Source organism: Nicotiana attenuata, chromosome 12, assembly GCF_001879085.1.
Source record: "Nicotiana attenuata strain UT chromosome 12, NIATTr2, whole genome shotgun sequence".
NCBI classification, from domain to species: Eukaryota; Viridiplantae; Streptophyta; class Magnoliopsida; order Solanales; family Solanaceae; genus Nicotiana; species Nicotiana attenuata.
The window spans coordinates 52061510-52078927 of NC_032000.1; positions in this window are offsets into that span (position 1 = coordinate 52061510).

Sequence of the window (17418 nt, forward strand, 5' to 3'; positions counted from 1 at the left end):
AGTGAGGGATTTCCATGATGTGTTTCCAGCTGATCTTTCGGGCATGCTGCCCGATAGAGATATTGATTTTGGCATTGATTTGTTGCCGGGCACTCGGCCCATCTCTATTCCTCCTTATCGTATGCCACATCCTGAGATGAAGAAGTTGAAGGAACAGTTGTAGGAATTGCTTGATAAGGGCTTCATTTGGCCCAGTGTATCGCCTTGGGGTGATCCTGTCTTATTTGTGAAGAAAATGGATGGTTCTATGCGTTTGTGCATTGATTATCGCCAGTTGAACAAAGTTACAGTGAAGAACCAGTATCCTTTGCCTCGTATTGATGACCTATTTTATCAATTACAGGGTGCCCAAGTGTTTTCCAAGATTGATTTGTGTTTGGGTTATCATCAGTTGAAGATTCGGGAGCTAGATATCCCGAAGACTGCTTTCAGGACTCGGTATGGTCATTACGAGTTCCTTGTTATGTCATTTGGGCATATCAACGCCCCAGCAGCAATTATGCATTTGATTCACAGTGTGTTCCAGCCTTATCTTGACTCGTTCTTCATTGTCTTTATTGATGACATTCTGGTGTACTCCCAGAGTCGGGCAGATCATGAGCAGCACCTTAGGACAGTGCTTCAGACCTTGAGAGAAAGAAATTATATGCAAAGTTCTCAAAATCGGAGTTCTGGTTAGATTCCGTGAAATTCTTGGGTCATGTGGTATCGATTAAAGGGATCAAGGTGGATTCGAAAAAAGTGGAAGCAGTGCAGACTTGGCCCAGACCGTCCTAAGCTACAGAGCTCCGGAGTTTTCTTGGCTTAGCGGGTTATTACCGTCGATTTGTTGAAGGATTTTCATCTATTGCAGCGCCCATGACCAGGCTGACCTAGAAGGGTGCTCCATTTAACGGGATGGAAGAGTGTGAGGAGAGCTTTCAGAAGATTAAGACAACTTTGACTACATCCCCAGTATTGGTATTGCCTTTAGGTTCGGGGTCTTATACAGTTTATTGTGATGCGTCGCGAGTTGGCCTCGGTGCGGTGTTGATGTAGGACCGTAGGGTGATTTCCTACCGTCCAGATAGTTAAAGGTGCATGAAAAAAACTATAATGTCTACGACCTTGAGTTAGCTGCTATTGTTCATGCTTTGAAGATTTAGTGGCACTATTTGTACAGTGTCCCTTGTGAGATCTACGCTGATCACTAGAGTTTACAGCATCTATTCAAGCATAAGGATCTTAATTTGCGTTAGAGGAGGTGGTTAGAGCTGCTTAAGGATTATGATATCACCATTTTGTACCACCCGGGGAACGCCCATATGGTGGCTGATGCTTTGAGTTGTCGGGCAGAAGTTTGGGGAGTTTAGCTTATCTACCAACAGTAGAGAGGCCCATGGCATTGGATGTTTAGGCCTTAGCCAGCCAGTAAGTGAGATTAGATATTTCTGAGCCTAGTCGAGTATTGGTTTGTGTGGTCTCTCAGTCATCTCTTTATAATCGTATCAGGGAGCGTCAGTATGATGACCCGCATCTTCTTGTCCTTGGGACACGGTCCAGCACGGTGATGCCAAGGAGGACACTATTGGGGATGATGGAAAATTGAGGATGCAGGGCATGCCATGTGTACCTAATGTAGATGGTTTGCGTGAGTTGATTCTTTAGGAGGCTCATAGCTTGCGGTACTCTATTCACTCGGGTACCGCGAAGATGTATCAGGACTTGAGGCAGCATTGTTGGTGGCGTAGAATGAAGAAGGACATAGTGGAGTATGTTGCTCGGTGTCTAAATTGCCAGCAGGTGAAGTTTGAGCATCAGCGATGGGGTGGGTTACTTCAGAAGTTAGACATTCCAGAGTGGAAGTGGGAGCGGATCACTATGGATTTCATTGTTTGACTCCCACAAACTCAACGAAAGTTTGATGCAGTTTGGGTGAATATGGATAGACTGACCAAGTCAGCTCATTCCCTTCCTGAGATGACTACCTATTCTTCTGAGCAGTTGGCTCGAGTTTATATCCGTGAGATTGTCAGACTTCATGGCGTGCCCGTATCTATCATCTCTGACCGGGGCACGCAGTTTACATTACGGTTCTGGAGAGCTGTACAACATGAGTTGGGTACTCGGGTGGAGTTGAGCACAGCATTTCACCCTCAGACAGACGGGCAGTCCGAGTGCACTATTTAGATTCTTGAGGATATGCTCTGTGCTTGTGTGATGGAGTTTGGGGGTCTTGGGATCAGTTATTGCCCCTTGCAGAGTTTGCCTACAACAACAGTTATCAGTCTAGCATTCATATAGCACTATATGAGCCTCTGTATTGTAGGAGGTGTCGATCCCCAGTGGGTTGGTTCGAGCCGGGCGAGACCATATTATTGGGTACGGACTTGGTTCAAGATGCCTTAGAGAAGGTTAAGGTGATTCAAGATAGACTTCGCACAGCCCAGTCTAGATTGAAGAGTTATGTGGACCGGAAGGTTCGCGATGTGGCATTCATGGTCAAAGAGCGGGTCTTGCTTTGAGTTTTGCCTATTAAAGGCGTTATGAGGTTCGTAAAGAAAAGCAAGCTGAGCCCAAGGTTTATTGGTCCTTTTGAGGTGTTTCAGCATGTTGGGGAGGTTGCTTATGAGCTTGCCTTACCTCCCAGTCTTGTAGGAGTTCATCCGGTATTTTATGTTTCGATGCTCCGGAGGTATCACAGCGATCCATCTCACATGTTCGATTTCAGTTCAGTCCAGTTGGACAAGGATCTAAGCTATGTTGAGGAGCTAGTGGCTATTGTGGACAGGCAGGTTCGAAAGCTAAGGTTGAAGAACATTGCATCAGTGAAGGTTCAGTGGCGGGGTCATCCGGTCGAGGAGGTGACTTGGGAGACCGAGAAGGATATGTGCAGCCGTTATCCTCATCTTTTCACCACTTCAGGTATGTCTCTATACTCATTCGAGGACGAACGATTGTTTTAAGAAGGGGAGGATGTAATGAGCCGGCCAGTTGTTTTGAGAGTTAGAACCCCAATTCCCCATTAACTGCTTTTCCCGTATCTATTTCTACTATTGTGACTTGCCGGGAGGGATCGTTTTGATTTTTGGAGTGTTTTGGGACACTTAGTCCCTAAATGGGAGCTTAAGTCTTGAGATTTGGACGGTAGTTGGAATTGTGTGAAGATGACTCTGTAATGGAGTTCCGTCAATTCCGTTAGCTCCGTTGGGTTATTATGCGCTTAGGGGCGTGTTCGTATTGTGTGTTGAAGGTCCGTAGCTCATTTAGGCTTGAAATGGCGAAAGATGAATTTTTTGAGTTTCGGACCGATAGTGGAATTTTTGGTATCAGGGTCAGAATTCGATTCCAAAATTTGGAGTAGGTCCGTAGTGTTGAATATGACTTTTGTGCAAAATTTGGGGTCAATTGGACGTGGTTTGGTTGGTTTTGGCATCGGTTGTAGAATTTTGAAGTTTCAAGTTCTTAAAGTTTGGATTGGAGGGTGATTCATGATTTTAGCGTTATTTAATGTGACTTGAGGGCTCGACTAAGTCGTATGGTGCTTTAGGATTGGTTGGTATGTTTGGTTGAGGTCCCGGGGGCCTCGGGTGTGTTTCGGATGCTCAACAGGTCATTTTTGGACTTAGAAGGATAGTAGATTTTCGCTGGTTTTTGTTGCAGAGATATGTTCTTCGCGTTTGCAAAGAGAAGCCCGCGTTCGCGAAGAAAAGTTTGGGAAGAAGAAGAAAATGCTCTTAGAGTTCGTGAATAAGGGGACGCATTCGTGAAGGTTTAGACTTCAGTGTATCGCGAATGCGTGAATGGCATCGCGTTCACGTAGAGAAAATGGAACAGCTGGGACCTCAGGAATTTTCTCTTCGAGTTTGCAAATAAGGGGTCGCGTTCGCAAAGGTTCTGGTAGTTGAAGCTATGCGTTCGCAAAAGAGGAAAAACTGAGCAGTGGACTTTGGTTCTACGCGAACGTGGGGTGGTGGTCCCGTTCGTGAAGTAGGGCGTACCTGGGTTGATTTAAAGTTCAAAAAAATGAGGGTTTGAGTTCATAACACAAAATTTGATTCAGAGCTCGGTAGAAGGCGAAATTTGGAGAGATTTTCGGAGGAAGTTATTCGGAAGTGATTCCTAACTCCTTTACCCCATTAATCTATGCTTGATTTCACTATTTAATTTCGGATTTGGGGTGAAAAATTGGGAAAATTTGAGAGAGTTCTTAGGCCGAATTTTGGGGTTTTGATCGAGATTTTGGTATCGGATTTGAGTGAATTTGGTATGGTTGGACTCGTGAGTGAATGGGTGTTCATAATTTGTGACTTCTACCCGATTCCGAGACGTGGGCCCGGGTAGGTTTTTTGGGAATTTTTCTATTTTCTTGTCTTAGCTTTGATTTCATTAGCTAAATTAGTTGCTTGTAGTTATATTTACGTTATGTAATTGATTTGGCTAGATTTGGGCCATCCGGAGCTGGATACTCGCAGAAATAGCATTGTTTCGGATTGAATTGAGCTTGGTTCGAGGTAAGTGGCTTGCCTGACCTTGTGTGGGGGAACTCCCCTTAGAGTTGGTACTGTTTGATATATGAGCACCGTGTACAAGTACGTACACGAGCTATTTGTTGCAAAACTCCATTTTCACTAAGTCATAACCTGTTTTCTTCTTGTTTGAACTACAATAGCATATGTAACTACCTTGTTTATATTAGAAAAGCATGACTACGTGTTTTAAATGCCTATTTGGACTCTGTGCAGCATGTTTAGTGAAATGGCTTATTTTCTTTGATATGAACTTAGCCTAAACTATAAGTCTCTTTGCTGTAACTGTTGTTTATATTGATTTAGCTGCATATTTACTTTGGGAATACGGAATGGTGTTCCGGGAGATCCCCCTGTACTGTATATTTACTTCGGGACAACGGAATGGTATTTCGGGAGATCCCCCAACACTGCATATTTACTTTGGGACTACGGAACAGTATTCCAGGAGATCCCCCTGTACATTTATGTTTAGGACTACGTGACGGTATCCCGGGAGATCCCCTGTTGCTATAATTGTCTTCTGAGTTGTTGGCTTTCATTGAATTTTATTCCTATTAGATTTCCGTACTTATTTTATTGTAGTATTTTCTTTCAGTCTTATTTCATTATATTTATACCAGTAGGGCCCTGACCTTATCTCGTCACTACCCGACCAAGGTTAGGCTTGGCACTTACTGGGTACCGTTGTGGTATACTCATGCCCTTTCCTACACATGTTTTCCGCGTGCAGATCCAAGTATAGCTATCAGCCTCGGGTCTAGGTGTGTGGTTCCTGCTTCAGGAGACTTCAAGGTATATCTGCCGCGTCCGCAGATCTCGGAGTCCCCTTCTATCCCCTTGTGTTGATTTTCCCCTTGTTTCTTCAGATATAAATGTATAGAGCAGTTAGAAACTCTTAGAAGCTTGTGACATTACGACATTCCGGGTTTTGGGAAAAGTGATTTTTGTATATGCCGAGCGGCATCATTTCTGCTTATTAACTATATTCGTTAGTTATTATCTTTGTGTTTCTTTTTCATTTCCACAATATTAGGCTTACTTAGTCGTAGAGACTAGGTGCCATCACGATAGCTCACAGAGGGAGAACTTGGGTCGTGACATAAAGTCTAGCATTACGGTTTCTCCAATCATCGGAATCCTCCCCTCTATGTCTCCTATTATTTCGCCTAAGTATTTTCTACTAATCGTGAGGACTTTAGATGTCGTAATTCTCTTTCGAGCAACTACAATAATTTACTAGACGTATTCTCCCAAATTACGCTAGCTGGCACTATTTTACCGCTCACTATGACCACGTCAAGGCTTTGTTATTCCTAAAACCACCTTTAAACCTGCCTTATTGATTTTTCATATACGTTAGGAGTGATATTTTTCAACAACCACCTAAATATATACCCTTTTCCGAGCAATACACAATAAATATGAGCAATCTATTGAGGGTCCTTCAATCAAAGAAAAGAATATTTCTTGCACAATGTTTAAGCAAAAAATATCTTTATACTTAAAATGCCAAACTCAATATAAAGAAGTTTTGGAATAATTACAAAGGAAAAGGGAAAAAATATATACATCAATTATTTTTGCTATCAGAGGCCGAAGGGAGTAAAGAGTCTTCATTTTCCTTTTCAAGAGAAGGTTGTTCCGCTTTTGATTCAAGGTCATCATCCTTATCTTTTTCCTCTTCAGCTTCCTCTTTAGTTCTCGAATACTAGGAAATAGTGTTAAAAAATTCTAAGGCAACGGGCCGAGCAGGGAGGTTCTCGAGAGCAGTTGTCTCCTATTTACGAGCTTTAGCAATGCAGTCATCGATGTTTGCAATGCCTTCTTTGGCCTCCTCCATAGTCTTCCTCCTCATATGATAAAGGGTATAGGTTTTCTCGAGGAGGATGGAATCTTCTTGGTCTTGGAGTTTAACTTAGAGCTTCTCAAAATTTTTATTGGAGCTTATCATTTTCATCTTTCACAATGTTGATCCTGGAATCAAGCTCAACATGGTTGTCGCTTGAAGATGGTTCTGCTCCATAACCTTGTTGAGTCTTTCTTCCGTTTTGGCTCCCTTCTCCTCGGTAGCACTAGCCTCTTCGATTTTGGAGCGTAAGATAGCCTCTAAGTTATTGACTTTCTCCATAAAGGCAAACTCGCGCTCAGCCGCGACAGTCACGGTATCATGCAGTTCCACCCACTTGGCCATCACCTCCTTAAGATCTCCATGCAATTGAGCGGCTTCTTGGCTGTGGGCCATTCTATCTTGCTCGTATTGCTGCAATTGAGTCTCGAGCTTACCCATTTGAGCAACCTTTGCTTCTCAAACAAGGAGGCGCTCGGCAAGCTGGTTTCGTTCGGCCAAAAGTTGATTTCGTTCCATTGTATGTCCTTCTTGATCCAAAACCAACCTTTGCAAGCCCTTGGAAGCAAGGAGGTTACACTAAAAAGGTTGAAGCTAAGGTTATTAAGGCAAAGTCTAACAAACAAAAAAGGGAAGAAAAGAAGGTTAGATTGATTCCTGAGCCGAATAGTGCATGATATTTTTTACCAGGCAATCAGCATAAAGGGAGTCCATTTTTCTCCAATCTTTCTCTGTGGATTGTGGTTACAAGTAGTTGGTAACCTCACCGGCTTGAAAAGTATGTGGCATTCATTCGAAAACATGAGAATGATACTTCGTTTGCTACTGAAATTTTGAGTGGGTGCCGAGAAAGTGTTCCCTAGATTACCATGATCAGATGACCGTGGGGAAGGAATGTTTCTTGTTTGTTCACTTGGGGCCGGTGGAGAGGTAGCAATTGGTATAGAAAGAGATACAGTTGTAGCTGGCTCAGAAGTTGATAGCGAAGGTACCTCCGGGGTACGATTCCTCTTAGTGGAAATGTCAACAGGAGCCTGAAAGCGGGACTCAGCGTTTTCAACTATTTCCATCCCGTGAAGAGTCCTAGAACTTCTCTCGGTTGTGGAGTTTGAAGCTCACTCGGCTGAGCATCCGGTTGATCTGACGAAGATATTCTTCTTCTCTGAAGGGGAGCCGCTCCATCGTCATTTCCGTAATCATCAAGGACCTCTGTGGGCATTCTGGTTGGTATTATTTCGAATTCTTCTCTTGAGTCCCAACCGAGGAGATACATTTTCTCTTTGGTTTCTTGTCTTTCGGCTGGGGACTCCGGGAGGAGGCGCCTTCACCGGAAGAGAGAGTGGCTTCACGAGATCTCCTCCGGTTAAGGACGTTTTGCAATTCCCGTTAGGCTTCCTTCGGGTCAACGAGAACCTCAATGGCGGGGCAAAAAACGGATCCCTTCAGAAGTCATGTGTCTTGAAAAAAAAAGAGTTAAAAAATTGATTATGAGTAATGTTAAAAGATGAAACAAGGAAGAAGGAACTTTACTTACCATGGTTTTTGGCTCTTCAATTAGATCTAGGAGCCATTTCTTTCCACCTTCAAGATTTTGGTGTAAAAATATCCAAATTTTTCTATAAGGGAAAAACAAAGTTAAAGAAGGAGGAAAATCTTTCTAAACGCGGAAAGGAAAAGATATCCAAAGATTACGAAAAAGATTCCATGATTCAGGAATAGCAGGTGATGTTGTCGGGAGATTATCCCTAGTAGCGATGACAACGAACCGTTCCATCCAGCCACGATCCTTGTCATCATCAACAATGGTAAGGAGTGCGTGGTGACCGTGTTTGTCGAGCTTCAGCATACCCCCACAGAAGATCTTTGGAGAGTAGAGGTTGACCATGTGTGCAAGAGTTAGTGTTTCCCTGGTCTCAGAACACAATTTTCGGAGGCAGCCACCATATGCCATATTGATAGGCCTGCTTGAGCCAAACAGATTTGGTAATGATAGCAGAATTCTAAGATTGTTGGCTTGATTCCTTGACCCAATCCCAAAGTGAAAGGATATGTATAAACATACATGAACCTTGGTATGGAGAAGGTGACCCTTTCCACCTCACTAGGGGCAAAAATTTCAATTTTGTTCCATTCCTTTGTTAATAAAGAAGCTGACCGTTACAAAGAATCTCTATATTAATAGCCAATCGTTATGCAGCCATCAATAGCGGTTTTATTCTCATTCAAGAGGAGCTTGATTTGGGGATCTTGACTCCCGAAATAGAGCTATTAATAGCAGAATTAGGATCTATTGCAGGACACGGAAAATCATTTTGTTACGACTCCAATTACCCTCCGTAGGAGGCGCTTAATCTCTACGACTAGGTAAGCCTAACATTTGATAAATATTGAACAGATGTAATTAACAAAATACTAAAAAACAATCCGATAAACAAATATAAACCTCTGAAAAACATAATCTCAACCATACAATCCCCAAGAACTGTGGAACAGAGTTATAAGCTCTATAGAATAAAACTAGGATATCTAATACACCACTATCTGAAAGAAATACAACACTCTGAGGCATGCGGACATGGAGCAGGTATACCTTGAAGCCTCCACAGCAGCAAATCAAATCAACTCTAGCATCCGGCACGGGCAGACGTACCTGGATCTCCACAAAAATGTGCATAAGCGTAGTATGAGTACACCACAACGGTACCCAGTAAATATCAAGCCTAACCTCGGTAGAGTAGTGACAAGGCCAGGTCAAGACACCTACTAAGATATAAATAAACGGAATAAAACCATAAGAATGAATAATAATGGAAAGTGGAGAAATAACTGATACGAAACAAGATAAGAGGATGAACTACCGGAAATTAAGCATGGAAGTAACATAAAAGAAGCAGCTAAAGGGAACCAAAGTGATCATATACGGACAACAGCTGATAAACAAGGAAGAACAAAACAACAGAAACATTCCCACCAAAACTACTTGCAAAATGAGATAAACAATAAGATTCACCACCAAGGTACTGCTTCGTACAAATTAAGAATCACAACCGAGGTACCGCCTCGTATACACATTTCTCAATCTTAATCACAATCTGACCTTATATCGCCGCGTGAGCCTTACATTTGAAATAGGTTTGGGAAACAGTTTTCCCGAAATAGCAACACACACTTTAGCCCACATTCTGACATCGTGTGGCTTCACGTAGTTCCCCTACAAGCAACACGCACATAAGTCCCACCTTATACTGCCGCATGCACATTAACCCCAAGCCTTATACTGCCACATGCACGTCAATATCACATCACAATACCAACTCCGCACCACAAGTGCCCATATATCACCATTTTCCAACAATCAACAATATCAATGTTACCATATCGATAGACAACGGCTCCACCACAACGGGTACAAGAATATCAACAACAACAATGAATGTAAAATGCCCAACAAGGAAGATGTTTCAACAATAACAATTTCGCTTCAATATGATAATGACTTTAACAATCTCAACACCAACAACTCAACAATGAGATAATGTATGGAAGAGATAACGTATAACAATGACTTCAAATAGTGGAAATCAACAAGGAAAGAGATAACATGAACAATAACCTCAAGTAATGATAATCAAGAATGAAGGGGATAACACGAATAATAACATCAAATAATGATAATTAACAATTAGGAGATAGCATGTAACAATAAAAAAGGCAACAAATTCAACTAAGGCATGAGAGCAATTTAAAAAGTAGGATGTAGAACAAGTTTTAAATAAGTCAATTAAGGCATGTACGGATAGACTAACACAAACAAGAATAGATTAAGTAAGAGAATTGAGAACATGATATGGCTTTTCAACTAAAGCGTGGAAAATAGTCTAAGTAGCCTAAACCGGTCAAATACCACATACAACCCGTGTACCCACTCGTTACCTTTCATACACGACTTTCACATAGCACAAATGAATCAATTAATACCAATACTAAGGGGTAGTTCTCCCACACAAAGATAGGAAAGACACTTACCTCAAGTAGGCAAATTCAACACTCGGAAATAGTTTTTCTCTTATAAATTCGCCTCCACATAGCTCAAATCTAACCAAAATCAACTTAATATCATGAAAAAATGCCAGGAAAATCAATTTTAATATATAAAGCTAAATTCTTTACACTTTACCCAAAAAGTCAACGAAAGTCAAATCGGGGCTCGCCCGGTCCAATGGTAGATTCCAACTATCCATGACCACACAAATTCATATATGTGAATAGTTTCAAAATCCGAGTCAAAATCTCAAAACTCGATTTATTGTTTTTCGAAAACTTGGCAAAATTTCACAAATTTTCACTTTGATTCACATGATTTTGATGTTCAAATCTAAAATATGTTGATGGAATATGATTAGAAATAGATTAGAACAACTTACCCAAGGTTTGTATGTGAAAATCCCCTCTCCAAATCGCCTCCTACCGAGTGTAGGGTTCTAAAATGAGAGAATGAGTTCAAAAATCCCGTCTCTCAGCCCTTTAACCAGTTGCAGGTATCGCATTTCTGACACAGGATTCGTATTTGCGAACCCTCGTAATTGCGGACCAGGGCTCGCATTTGCATACCCTGACCGCCTAAGTCAACGGCGCATTTGCGATAAAGGCTTCGCCATTGCGAAGCTAGGAACTTCATAAAAGCGAACAAATGTTCACAATTGCGAACTCAATCCAAAATCTGCTGCCTTCTCAAATGCGAAGGGGAAGTCGCATTTTCCACAACTACCCCCTTCTGTCACCTTTGCAAATGCGACACTGGTGTTCGCAGTTGCGACATCAGAGCACCACACACCATATTTTTTTTGCAATTCAGTCCAAACTCACTCATGTGATCAAAACACAAAAATAACATCTAAAACTACAAATCGAACACTAAAATGCATGAATTTCAAATTAAAGTTCAAGAATTTCTAAAATTACAACTAAACGTCCGAATCTCATCAAATCAACTCGAAACGACACCAAATTTTGCAGGCAAGCTCTAAATACCATTACGGGCCTATTCCAAGTCCCAAAATCAAATTCTGAGCTCGATAGCTGAAAGTCAACCTACGGTCAAACATTGCAACTTCAAATTGCCATCAACACAAATTAACCTACGGACTTCCAAAATCATTTTCGGGTATATTCCCAAGTCCGAAATCACGATACAAAGCTATCGGAGGCATAAAAATACAATTCTAGGGTTGTTTTTCATAAAAGTCAACGTTTGGTTAATATTTTCTAATTTAAACTTCTAAGTCAAGAATCAAGGGTCCAAATCAACCCGAAAGCTCCCCGGAACGAAACTAACCAACCCCGCAAGTTATAAAAGCATAAACACACATATGTGAAGCAATAAAGGGGGTAAGGTGGTGCAATTACACAAAATGTCTAATTGCATCGTTACATTCTCCCCCTCTTAAAACAAACATTCGTCCTCGAACGTGCATAAGGACTACCTGAAGTGGTAAATAGATGAGGATAACGAATCCACATGTCGTGCTCAGTCTCCCAGGTCGCCTCCTCGACCGGATGACCCCTCCATGTCCAGAGATAGCCACATGCTCCTGAATATAAGTCAAATCCTCATCCAATTGGACTGTGCTGAAGTCTAGAACATAAGATAGATCACCAATATTCTTCGGGATCATAGAGACACGGAACACCAGATAAACCGCAGATAAACTAAGTGGCAATGTAAGCTTGTAGGCCACCTCACCAATCAACTCATGGATCTTAAAAGGTCCGATATACCTAGGGCTCAATTTTCCCTTCTTCCCGAACCTCATCACACCCTTCATGGGTGAAACCTGGATCAAGACTCGCTCTCTAACAATGAATGCAACATCGTGAACCTTCCGATCTACATAACTTTTCTGTCTATATTGGCCTTCTCCAAAGCATCTCGAACCAAATCTGTGCCTAATAACGCAGCCTCTCCGGGCTCAAACCACCCAACTAGAGAATGATACCGTCTCCCAAATAGGGCCTCAAAAGGAGCAATCTGAATACTCGATTGGTAGTTGTTGTTTCGCAAGTGGCAAGAACTGATCCCAAGCACCCCCAAAATCTATAACACGTGTGTGACACATATCCTCCATTACCTGAATGGTGTGCTCGGACTGTCCGTTCGTCTGAGGGTGAAATGTTGTACTCAACTCAACTCGTGTGCCTAGCTTACCGTGTATAGCTCTGCAGAAATGCAATGTGGATTGCATACCCCAATCAGAGATGATGGATACCGATACACCATGAAGTCGGAAAATCTCGCGGATATAAACCTGATCTAGCTGCTCTGAAGAATAGGTAGTCACTATCGGAATGAAACGAGCCGACTTGGTCAACCTATCCACAATCACTCATACTGCGCCAAACTTCTTCTAAGTCTATGGGAGCCCAACAACAAAGTCCACGGTGACCCTCTCCCATTTCCACTCAGGAATCTAAAGTCGCTGAAGCAAACCACCCGACCGTCAATGCTCAACTTCACCTACTGACAATTTAGGCACCAAGCTACATACTCCACTATGTCTTTCTTCATCCTCCTCCACCAATAGTGCTGCCTCAAGTCTTGATACATATTAGGGGCACCCGGATGAATGGAATACTATGAACTATGGGCCTTCTGAAGAATCAACTCACGCAACCCAACCACATTGGGCACACATAACCGACCCTAGATGCAGAACACATAGTCATCTCTGATAGTAACCTCCTTGGCATTGCCGTGCTGAATTGTGTCCTTGAGGACAAGCAAATGGGGGTCGTTATAATGACGCTCTATGATACAATCATATAGAGATGACCGATAAATAACGTAGGCAAGAACTCGACTAGGCTCCGAATCATGCAATCTAACAAACTGGTTGGCTAAGGCCTGAACCTCCAATGCTAATAGCCTCTACGCTGCCAGTATATACGCTAAACTACCTAAACTCTCTACCTTTCGACTCAAGGCATCTGTCACCATATTGGCCTTTCGGGGATAATATAGAATGGTGATATGATAGTCCTTAAGCAATACAAACCACCTCTATTACCGCAAGTTAATATCTTTCTTTTTGAACAGATGTTGTAGATTCAAGTGGTCAGTGAAGACCTAACAACGGACACCGTACAAATAATGCCGCCAGATCTTCAATTCATGAACAATGGCTTCCAACTCCAAGTCATGAATCGGATAATTCTTCTCATGGGTCTTTAGCTGTCTAGACGCATAGGCAATCACCCTACCGCCTTGCATTAACACTACACCAAGGCCAACACGTGACACATCGTAATACACAGTATAAGACCACGAACCCGTAGGCAACACCAACACTAAGGTTGTGGTCAAAGCAGTCTTGAGCTTTTGAAAGCCCACCTCACACTCCTCGGACCATCTGAAAGGGGAACCCTTTTGGGTCAATCTGGTAATAGGTGCAACAATAGATGAGAAACCCTATACAAAACAACGGTAATACCTGACTAAACCAAGGAAACTCCGAATCTCAGTGGCCGAAGATGGTCTGGGCCAATTCTGCACTGCATCAATCTTCTGCAGATCTACCTTGATCCCCTCACTCAACACAATATGACCCAAGAATGCCATTGAATCAAGCTAGAATTCACTCTTTGAGAATTTTGCATACAACTTCTTCTCCCTCAAGGTATAAAGCATGATCCTCAAGTGCTGCTCATGATCTTTCCGACTGTGGGAGTACACCAAGATGTCGTCAATAAACACAATGACGAATGGATCAATATATGGTTGGAATACACTGGTCATCGGGTGCATAAATATTGCTGGGGCGTTGGTCAGCCCAAATGATATCACAAGGAACTCGTAGTGACGATACCGAGTCCTAAAGGCAGTCTTCGGAATATTCGAATCCCAAATCTTCAGCTGATGATAACCTGACCGCAAATCAATCTTTGAGAACACTCTGGCACCTTGTCATTGATCAATAAGTCACCAATGCATGGCAATAGATACATGTTCTTCATTGAAACCATGTTCAACCACCGATAATAAATACACATGTGCATAGAACCATCCTTCTTATTCACAAACAAGGCCGAATCACCCCAAGGCGACACATTGGGCCAATGAAGCCCTTATCAAGCAACTCTTGCAACTGCTCCTTTAACTCCTTCAGCTCCACAGGGGCCATACAATATGGTGTACTAGAAATGGGCTGAGTCCCCGACAACAAGTCAATACCAAAATTGATATACCTATCGGGCGACATGCCCGGAAGATCTGCTGGAAATACATCTGGGAAGTGTCTCACTACCGAAACTGACTCAATGGTAGGAGTATCAGCACTGACATCTTTGACAAAGGCTACATAAGCATCACACCCCTTCTCAACCATCCGCTGAGCCTTCAGAAATGATACAACCCTGCTAGGAACATAATCTAATTCACCCATCCAACTAACTGTGGCAAACCTGGAATAGCCAACGTCACAGTCTTGGCATGACAATCTAGAATAGCATGATAGGATGACAACCAGTCCATGCCCAAGATAACATTGATGTCTACCATACTAAGTAACAATAAATCAACTTTGGTCTCAAAACCACCAATAACAACTAAACACGACCGATACACACGGTCCACAACAGTAGAATCTCCCACAGGCGTGTACACATAAACAGGAGAACTTAAAGAATCATGAGATATATCCAAATACAGAGCAAAGTAAGATGACACATATGAATAAGTGGATCCCGGATCAAACCACACTAATGCATCTTTATGGCAAACCGGAACCATACCTGTAATGACTACATCTGAAGCAACTGCCTCCGTCCTACCCAAAAAAGTATAGAATCTAGCCTGGCCTCCCCCTCTAGGGAGACCATTACCCTCCCGTTCCCCACCCCTAGCTGGCTGTGTGGGTGGAGCGGCAACTAGGGCAGCAATCATGGCCTGAGAAGTCTGTGGACCTGACTGAATCCATGGAGCCTGAATGGTCTGTAGAGGTGTACCCCTCCTGAGTTTGGGGCAGTCTCTAACCATGTGGAGGGTATCACCACACTCAAAGCAAGCTCTCGGTGGGCGTGGCTGCTGGTACTGTCTCGGGTCTGGTCAACTAGACTGACTGCTGAAGGCACCCCATGAAGAAGGTGCACTTGAAAGTGGCTAGGCATAGTATGCAACCTTAGACCTCAGAATACGCAGAGCACCACTAGAAGCTGGAAGTGTTGAATGAACTGGATGACTAATATAGCCTCTACCATGATGGGTTGTAGCTGCAGCATGGCCACCACTAAATCCTCCAGTACCTCGAGGATCTTGACCTCCCTATTATCTCTCTCACAGCCCTGTATACCCTCCAACCTCCGTGCAATCTCTACCACCTGCTGATATATGGTATCTGTCTCCAACTCTTGGGCTATGCTGAACCTAATAACATAGTTGAGCCCCTCGATAAATCGACAGACTCGCTCTCTTACTGTAGAAACCAGGGAAGGTGCTTGTCTGGACAAATCACCGAATCGGACAGCTTACTCTGACACCGTCATAGTACCCTAGCGCAGCTGCTTATGCTCTACGCGCCATGCATCCTGAAGGGTCTGAGGAACAAACTCTCTCAAGAATAACTCTAAAAATTGAGTCCATGTAAGTGAAGCTGCCTCGGCTGGACTAACCTCCCCGTACACTCGCCACCACTTATATGCCACTCCGGACAACAGGAAAGTAGTGAAAGCAACCTCGCCCGTCTCCATAATACCCATATGTGTGAAGAATACGGTGGCACTCCTCAAGAAAACCATTTGAATCCTCTGAAACTAAACCACTGAAAGTAGGAGGGTGATACTTCTTGAACCTCTCGAGCCTAAGTTGCTCCTCCTCAGATGCTACTTCCCTAACCGCGGGTTGAACCGGAGCAACATGTTGTACTGGTATAACCTCTGGGACCTGATCATCCTAGACCCACTGCTCTGGGGTACGGGCCCCGACAGTTTGTGCGCCCCCCTCCCNCAGGTCACGGGAGTCTATGTCCCCCCCCCAGCCTGAGATGTGGCTGGTGCAAGTGGGATCAACCCTGCTTGAGCTAAGGTACCGAACATGATCAAGAATTGTGCGAGGGTCTCCTGAAGTGATGGGGTGACAACAGGTGCCTCGGGTTCCTATCCCCCAACTGGAGCTACTAGTGGCTCCTCTGTTGTAACTCGGGCAGGTGCTCTGGCTGCACCATGTGCCCCTCCTCAACCTCTTCTCGTACCCCATCTCCGGCCTCTCGCGGATCTAGGAGGGGGCGCCGGTGTCTAATCGTCGGATCCATCAGTTCGTGTCCTCACCATCTATGAGAGAATAGAAAGTCAAAGATTTAATTTTCGCAATCAACCAATTCGCATGATAAGGAATCAAAGAAGTGATGTTTTCCTAACAGTTTCGTAGCCTCTCGAAGATAAGTACAGATGTATTTGTACCGATCTGCAAGACTTTACAAAACCTTTTTATGACTCGTAAGACCTATGAACCTAGAGCTCTGATACCAACTTGTCACGACCCCAATTTCCCTCTGTAGGATGTCGCGATGGCACCTAGTATCTACGACTAGGTAAGCCTAACATGTGATAACAATTGAACAAATGTAATTAACAAAATACCAAAAACTAGTCTGATAAACTTATATAAACCTCTGAAAAACAGAATTTGAACCTTACAATCCCCAAGAATTTGGAACGGCGTCATAAGCTCTATAAAATAAAACTAGGATATCAAATACATCACTCTCTGAAAGAAATAAAACATGAAGTAAAATAGGGAAGGTGACTCTGAGGCTTGCGGACGTGAAGCATGTATATCATGAAGTCTCCACATCAGCAACTCAAATCAACTCTAGTGTCCGGCACGGGCAGACGTACCTGGATCTGCATGAAAATTGTGTAGAAGCATAGTATGAGTACACCACAACGGTACCTAGTAAGTATCAAGCCTAACCTCGGTAGAGTAGTGACAAGGCTAGGTCAAGACACCTACTAGGATATAAATAAAAAGAATAAAACCATAAGAATGAATAAATAATGGAAAGCGGAGAA